A 10,674-nucleotide genomic window follows, 5' to 3' on the forward strand; every position below is an offset into this window, starting at 1 on the left:
AACACAGACACACACGTACTCCAAGTAACAAAGATATACACTGACACCAAGTCACAAAGACAAACACTGACACCCAGTAACAAAGACATACACTGTCACCAAGTCACAAAGACATACACTGATACCCAGTAACACAGACACACACTTACACCAAGTAACACAGACATACACTGACACCAAGTAACAAAGACATACACTGATACCCAGTAACACAGACGCACACTTACACCAAGTAACACAGACACACTCTTACACCAAGTAACAAATACATACACTGACATCAAGTGACAAAGACATACACTTACACCAAGTAACACAGACACACTCTTACACCAAGTAACAAATACATACACTGACACCAAGTAACAAAGACATACACTGACACCAAGTGACAAAGACATGCACAGACACCCAGTAACACAGATACACACGGACACCAAGTAACAAAGACACACACTTACACCAAGTAACACAGACACACACTGACACCCAGTAACACAGGCACACAATTACACCAAGTAACACAGACATACACAGACACCAAGTAACAAAGACATACACTGATACCCAGTAACACAGACGCACTCTGGCACACAGTAACAAAGACATACAATGACACCAAGTCACAAACACATACACTGACACCAAGTAACAAAGACATACACTTACACCAAGTAACAAAGACATACACTGATACCCAGTAACACAGACACACACTGACAACCAGTTAGAAACACACACTGACCCCCAGTAACACAGACACACACTGACCCCTATTAACACAGACATGCACTGACAGCGAGTAACACAGACACACACTTACACCACGTAACAAAGACATACACTGACACCAAGTAACAAAGACATACACTGACACCCAGTAACACAGACACACACTTACACCAAGTAACAAAGACAGACACTGATACCCAGTAACACAGACACACACTTACACCAAGTAACAAAGACATACACTTACACCAAGTAACACAGACATACAGTGACACCAAGTAACAAAGACATACACTGACACCAAGTAACAAAGACATACACTTACACCAAGTAACAAAGACAGACACTGACACCCAGTAACACAGACACACACTTACACCAAGTAACAAAGACAGACACTGATACCCAGTAACACAGACACACACTTACACCAAGTAACAAAGACACACACTGACACCAAGTAACACTGACATACGCTGACACCGAGGAACAAAGACATACACTGACACCAAGTAACAAAGACATACACTTACACCAAGTAACAAAGACAGACACTGACAACCAGTAACAAAGACACACACTTACACCAAGTAACACAGACATACACTGACACCAAGTAACAAAGACATGCACTGACACCAAGTAACAAAGACGTACACTTACACCAAGTATCAAAGACAGACAATTACACCAAGTTACAAAGACATACACTTACACCAAGTATTTTGACATACACTGACAACAGGTAACAAAGACATACACTGATACCCAGCAACACAGACACACACTTGCACCAAGTCACAAAGACACACACTGACACCCAGGAACACAGACACACACTTACACCAAGTAACACAGACACACACTTACTCCAAGTAACAAAGACATGCACTGACACCAAGTCACAAAGACAAACACTGACACCCAGTAACAAAGACATATACTGTCACCAAGTCACAAAGACATACACTGATACCCAGTACCACAGACACAAACTTACACCAAGTAACACAGACATACACTGACACCAAGTAACAAAGACATACACTGATACCCAGTAACACAGACGAACACTTACACCAAGTAACACAGACACACTCTTACACCAAGTAACAAATACATACACTGACACCAAGTAACAAAGACATACACTTACACCAAGTAACAAAGACACACACTTCCACCAAGTAACACAGACATACACTGACACCAAGTAACAAAGACATGCACTGACACCAAGTAACAAAGACGTACACTTACACCAAGTAACAAAGACAGACAATTACACCAAGTTACAAAGACATACACTTACACCAAGTATTTTGACATACACTGACAACAGGTAACAAAGACATACACTGATACCCAGCAACACAGACACACACTTGCACCAAGTCACAAAGACACACACTGACACCCAGTAACACAGACACACACTTACACCAAGTAACACAGACACACACGTACTCCAAGTAACAAAGACATAAACTGACACCAAGTCACAAAGACAAACACTGACACCCAGTAACAAAGACATACACTGTCACCAAGTCACAAAGACATACACTGATACCCAGTAACACAGACACATACTTACACCAAGTAACACAGACATACACTGACACCAAGTAACAAAGACATACACTGATACCCAGTAACACAGACGCACACTTACACCAAGTAACACAGACACACTCTTACACCAAGTAACAAATACATACACTGACACCAAGTGACAAAGAAATACACTTACACCAAGTAACACAGACACACTCTTACACCAAGTAACAAAGACATACACTGACACCAAGTGACAAAGACATACACAGACACCCAGTAACACAGATACACACGGACACCAAGTAACAAAGACACACACTTACACCAAGTAACACAGACACACACTGACACCCAGTAACACAGGCACACAATTACACCAAGTAACACAGACATACACTGACACCAAGTAACAAAGACATACATTGATTACCAGTAACACAGGCACTCACTGGGGGTAGGGGGAGGGCACATTGGCGCAGGGGTTAGCACCGCAGCCTCACAGCTCCAGGGACCCGTGTTCGATTCTGGGTGCTGCCTGTGCGGAGTTTGCAAGTTCTCCCTGTGTCTGCGTGGGTTTCCTCCGGGTGCTCCGCTTTCCTCCCACATGCCAAAGACTTGCAGGTTGATAGGTTAATTGGCCATCATAAATTGCCCCTGGTATAGGTAGGTGGTAGGGAAATATATAGGGACAGGTGGGGATGTGATTGGAATACGGGATTAGTGTCGGATTAGTATAAATGGGTGGTTGATGGTCGGCACAGAGTCGGTGGGCCGAAGGGCCTGTTCATGTGCTGTATAACTAAACTAAATACTGACACCGAGCCTCGCTGACACCCAGTCACACAACATGCACACACTGACACCCAGTAACACAGAGAAACACTGATACACAGTAACAAAGACATACACTGACACCAAGTGACACAGACACACACTGATACCGAGTCACAAAGACATACACTGATACCCAGTAACACAGACACACACTTCCACCAAGTAACACAGACATACACAGACACCAAGTAACAAAGACATACACTGATACCCAGTAACACAGACGCACACTGACACACAGTAACAAAGACATACAATGACACCAAGTCACAAACACATACACTGACACCAAGTAACAAAGACATACACTTACACCAAGTAACAAAGACATACACTGATACCCAGTAACACAGACACACACTGACAACCAGTTCGAAACACACACTGACCCCCAGTAACACAGACACACACTGACCCCAATTAACACAGACATGCACTGACAGCGAGTAACACAGACACACACTTACACCACGTAACAAAGACATACACTGACACCAAGTAACAAAGACACACACTTACACCAAGTGACACAGACACACACTGATACCGAGTCACAAAGACATGCACTGATACCCAGTAACACAGACACACACTTCCACCAAGTAACAAAGACATACACTGACACCAAGTAACAAAGACACACACTTACACCAAGTAACACAGACATACACTGACACCAAGTAATAAAGACATACACTGATACCCAGTAACACAGACGCACACTTCCACCAAGTAACAAAGACATACACTGACACCAAGTATTTTGACATACACCTACACCAAGTGACTTAGACATACACTGACACCAAGTAACAAAGACATACACTTGCACCAAGTAACAAAGACATACACTGATACCCAGTAACACAGACACACACTGACAACCAGTTAGAAACACACACTGACCCCCAGTAACACAGACACACACTGACCCCAATTAACACAGACATGCACTGACAGCGAGTAACACAGACATACACTTACACCACGTAACAAAGACATACACTGACACCAAGTAACAAAGACATACACTGACACCCAGTAACACAGACACACACTTACAACAAGTAACAAAGACAGACACTGATACCCAGTAACACAGACACACACTTACACAAAGTAACAAAGACATACACTTACAGCAAGTATCACAGACATACACTTACAACAAGTATTTTGACATACACTTACACCAAGTAACAAAGACACACACTTACACCAAGTAACACAGACATACAGTGACACCAAGTAACAAAGACATACACTGACACCAAGTAACAAAGACATACACTTACACCAAGTAACAAAGACAGACAATTACACCAAGTAACAAAGACATACACTTACACCAAGTATTTTGACATACACTTGCACCAAGTAACAAAGACATACACTGACACCCAGTAACAAAGACATACATTGACACCAAGTCACAAAGACATACACTGATACCCAGTAACACAGACACACATTTACACCAATTAGAAAGACAGACACTGATACCCAGTTACACAGACAAGCACTTACACCAAGTAACAAAGACATACAGTTACACCAAGTAACACAGGCACACACTTACACCAAGTATTTTGAAATACACTTACACCAAGTAACAAAGACATACACTGACACCCAGTAACAAAGACATACACTGACACCAAAACACAAACACATACACTGACACCAAGTAACAAAGACATACACTGATACCCAGTAACACAGACACACACTTACACCAAGTAACAAAGACAGACACTGATACCCAGTAACACAGACAAACACTTACACCAAGTAACAAAGACATACACTTACACCAAGTAACACAGACATACACTTACACCAAGTATTTTGACATACACTGACACCAAGTAACAAAGACAGACACTGACACCCAGTAACAAAGACATACACTGACACCCAGTAACAAAGACATGCACTTACACCAAGTAACACAGACATACAATTATACCAAGTAACAAAGACATACACTGACACCAAGTAACAAGAGATAACAAAGGAGAAGGTGCAGATTGGACCAGGGCACATAGCTGACCAAAAGGTCACGGAGCAAAGGCAAACAATATGTTCATGGTGTGTTGAAAGACAAAGCATTAGTGCAGATTAGGTGTGAATATACTGAATATTGAACATCAGCAAGTGCAAACCTGAAGAAGAACAACCTGAAAAAAACAGTGGGTAAGCAAACTGAACAAACTAAGATGAAATGAAATAAATGCAAAAAAAGATTGTAAAAAATGTAAAAAGGAATGCAAAAAAAGGAAGAAAAAATGACTAAAAATGAAAGTAATGTGGGGGGGGGCTGTCATGCTCTGAAATTATTGAACTCAATGTTCAGTCCGGCAGGCTGTAGTGTGCCTAATCGGTAGATGAGATGCTGTTCCTCGAGCTTGCGTTGATGTTCACTGGAACACTGCAGCAATCCCAGGACAGAGATGTGAGCATGAGAGCAGGGGGGAGTGTTGAAATGGCAAGCAACCGGAAGCTCAGGGTCCTGCTTGCGGACTGAGCGGAGATGTTCCGCAAAGCGGTCACCCAGTCTGCGCTTGGTCTCCCCAATGCAGAGGAGACCACACTGTGAGCAGCGAATACAGTATACTACATTGAAAGAAGTACAAGTAAATCGCTGCTTCACCTGAAAGGAGTGTTTGGGGCCTGGGATAGTGAGGAGAGAGGAGGTAAATGGGCAGGTATTACACCTCCTGCGATTGCAAGGGAAGGTGCCCTGGGACGGGGACGAGGTGGTGGGGGTAATGGAGGAGTGGACCAGGGTGTCGCGGAGGGAACGATCCCTTCGGAATGCTGACAGGGGAAGGGAGGGGAAGATGCGACTGGTAGTGGCATCACGCTGGAGGTGGTGAAAATGGCGGAGGATGATCCTTTGGATATGTCGGCTGGAGGGATGAAAAGTGAGGACAAGGGGAACCCTGTCACGGTTCTGGGAGGGAGGGGAAGGGGTGAGCGTCGAGATGCGGGCAATAGATCGGACACGGTTGAGGGCCCTGTCAACCACAGTGGGGGCAAATCCTCGGTTGAGGAAAAAGGAGGGCACATCAGAAGCAACGTCATGGAAGGTAGCATCATCAGAGCAGATGCGTCGGAGACAGAGAAACTGGGAGAATGGAATGGAGTCCTTACAGGAGGTAGGGTGTGAAGAAGTGTAGTCGAGATAGCTGAGGGAGTCAGTGGGCTTATAATGGATATTGGGAGACAACCTATCCCCAGAGATGGAGACAGAGAAGTCGAGGAATGGAAGGGAAGTGTCAGAGATGGACCATCTAAAGGTGAGAGAAGGGTGGAAATTGGAAGCAAAGTTGTTGATAGGAATACGGGATTCGTGTAGCATTAGTATAAATGGGTGGTTGATGGTCGGCACAGACTCGGTGGGCCGAAGGGCCTGTTTCAGTGCTGTATCTCCAAACTAAACTAAATACTGACACCTAGTGTCACAGACACACACTGACACCAGTAACACACACTGAGACACAGTAACAAAGACATACACTGATACCAAGTCACAAAGACATGCACTGATACCCAGTAACACAGACACACACTGACACCAAGTAACAAAGATATACACTCACACCAAGTAACAAAGACACACACTTACACCAAGTAACACAGACAGACACTGACACGAAGTAACAAAGACATACACTTACACCAAGTAACAAAGACAGACAATTACACCAAGTAACAAAGACATACACTTACACCAAGTATTTTGACATACACTTACACCAAGTAACAAAGATATGCACTGACACCCAGTAACAAAGACATACACTGACACCAATTCACAAACACATACACTGACACCAAGTAACAAAGACATACACTTACACCAAGTAAAAAAGACATACACTGATACCCAGTAACACAGACACACACTGACACCCAGTTAGAAACACACACTGACCCCCCGTAACACAGACACACACTGACCCCCAGTAACACAGACATACACTGACACCCAGTAGCACAGACACACACTTAAACCAATTAACAAAGACATACACTGAAACCCAGTGACACAGACACACACTTACACCAAGTAACAAAGAAAGACACTGATACCCAGTAACACAGACACACACTTACACTAAGTATTTTGACATACACTTACAACAAGTAACAAATACACACACTTACACGAAGTAACACGGACACACACTGACCCCCAGTAACACAGACATACACTGATACCCAGTAACACAGACACACACTTACACCAAGTAACACAGACATACACTGACACCAAATAACAAAGACATACACTGACACAAAGTAACAAAGACATACACTTACACCAAGTAACAAAGACAGACAATTACACCAAGTAACAAAGACATACACTTACATCAAGTATTTTGACATACACTTACACCAAGTAACAAAGACATGCACTTACACCAAGTAACACAGACATACAATTACACCAAGTAACAAAGACATACACTGACACCAAGTAACAAAGACAGACAATTACACCAAGTAACAACGACATACACTTACACCAAGTATTTTGACATAAACCTACACCAAGTGACAAAGACATACACTGACACACAGTAACAAAGACATACAATGACACCAAGTCACAAACACATACACTGACACCAAGTAACAAAGACATACACTTACACCAAGTAACAAAGACATACACTGATACCCAGTAACACAGACACACACTGACAACCAGTTAGAAACACACACTGACCCCCAGTAACACAGACACACAGTGACCCCAATTAACACAGACATGCACTGACAGCGAGTAACACAGACACACACTTACACCACGTAACAATAACATACACTGACACCAAGTAACAAAGACATACACTGACACCCAGTAACACAGACATACACTTACACCAAGAAACAAAGACACACACTGACACCCAGTAACACAGACACACACTTCCACCAAGTAACACAGACATACACTGACACCAAGTAATCAAGACATACACTGATACCCAGTAACACAGACACACACTTACACCAAGTAACAAAGACAGACACTGATACCCAGTAACACAGACACACACTGACACCCAGTTAGAAACACACACTGACCCCCAGTAACACAGACATACACTGACACCCAGTCGCACAGACACACACTTAAACCAATGAACAAAGACATACACTGACACCAAGTAACAAAGACATACACTGAAACCCAGTAACACAGACACACACTTACACCAAGTAACAAAGAAAGACACTGATACCCAGTAACACAGACACACACTTACACCAAGTATTTTGACATACACTTACACCAAGTAACAAAGACACACACTTACATGAAGTAACACGGACATACACTGACACCAAGTAACAAAGACATACACTGACACCAAGTAACAAAGACATACACTTACACCAAGTAACAAAGACAGACAATTAGACCAAGTAACAAAGACATCCATTTACACCAAGTATTTTGACATACACTTACACCAAGTAACAAAGACATGCACTGACACCAAGTAACAAAGACATACACTGACACCAAGTAACAAAGACATACACTTACACCAAGTAACAAAGACATACACTTACACCAAGAAACAAAGACAGACAATTACACCACGTAACAAAGACATACACTTACACCAAGTATTTTGACATACACCTACACCAAGTGACAAAGACATACACTAACACACAGTAACAAAGACAGACAATGACACCAAGTCACAAACACATACACTGACACCATGTAACAAAGACATACACTTACAACAAGTAACAAAGACATGCACTGATACCCAGTAACACAGACACACACTTACAACCAGTTAGAAACACACACTGACCCCCAGTAACACAGACACACACTGACCCCCAGTAACACAGACATGCACTGACACCCAGTAACACAGACACACACTTACACCACGTAACAAAGACATACACTGACACCAAGTAACAAAGACGTACACTGATACCCAGTAACACAGACACACACTTACACCAATTCACAAAGACAGACACTGATACCCAGGAACACAGAGACACACTTACACACAGTAACAAAGACATACACTTACACCAAGTAACACAGACATACACTTACACCAAGTATTTTGACATAAACTTACACCAAGTAACAAAGACACACACTTACTCCAAGTAACACAGACATACAGTGACACCAAGTAACAAAGACATACACTGACACCAAGTAACAAAGACATACACTTACACCAAGTAACAAAGACAGACAATTACACCAAGTAACAAAGACATACACTTACACCAAGTCACAAACACATACACTGACACCAAGTAACAAGACATACACTTACACCAAGTAACAAAGACATACACTGATACCCAGTAACACAGACACACACTGACACCCGGTTAGAAACACACACTGACCCCCAGTAACACAGACACACACTGACCCCCAGTAACACAGACATACACTGATACCCAGTAACACAGACACACACTTACACCAAGTAACACAGACATACACTGACACCAAATAACAAAGACATACACTGACACAAAGTAACAAAGACAGTCACTTACACCAAGTAACAAAGACAGACAATTACACCAAGTAACAAAGACATACACTTACACCAAGTATTTTGACATACACTTACACCAAGTAACAAAGACATGCACTGACACCCAGTAACAAAGACATCCACTTACACCAAGTAACACAGACATACAATTACACCAGGTAACAAAGACATACACTGACACCAAGTAACAAAGACAGACAATTACACCAAGTAACAAAGACATACACTTACACCAAGTATTTTGACATACACCTACAAAAAGTGACAAAGACATACACTGACACACAGTAACAAAGACATACACTTACACCAAGTAACAAAGACATACACTGATACCCAGTAACACAGACACACACTGACAACCAGTTAGAAACACACACTGACCCCCAGTAACACAGACACACACTGACCCCAATTAATACAGACATGCACTGACAGCGAGTAACACAGACACACACTTACACCACGTAACAAAGACATACACTGACACCAAGTAACAAAGACATGCACTGACACCCAGTAACACAGACACACACTTACACCAAGTAACAAAGACAGACACTGATACCCAGTAACACAGACACACACTTACACCAAGTAACAAAGACATACACTTACACCAAGATTCACAGACATACAGTGACAATAAGTAACAAAGACATACACTGGCACCAAGTAACAAAGACATACACTTACACCAAGTAACACAGACATACAGTGACACCAAGTAACAAAGACATACACTGACACCAAGTAACAAAGACATACACTTACACCAAGTAACAAAGACAGACAATTACACCAAGTAACAAAGACATACACTTACACCAAGTATTTTGACATACACTTGCACCAAGTAACAAAGACATACACTGACACCCAGTAACAAAGACATACATTGACACCAAGTAACAAAGACAGACAATTACACCAAGTAACAAAGACATACACTTACACCAAGTATTTTGAC

The sequence above is a fragment of the Heterodontus francisci genome, chromosome 21, assembly GCF_036365525.1.
Source record: "Heterodontus francisci isolate sHetFra1 chromosome 21, sHetFra1.hap1, whole genome shotgun sequence".
Taxonomy (NCBI): Eukaryota; Metazoa; Chordata; class Chondrichthyes; order Heterodontiformes; family Heterodontidae; genus Heterodontus; species Heterodontus francisci.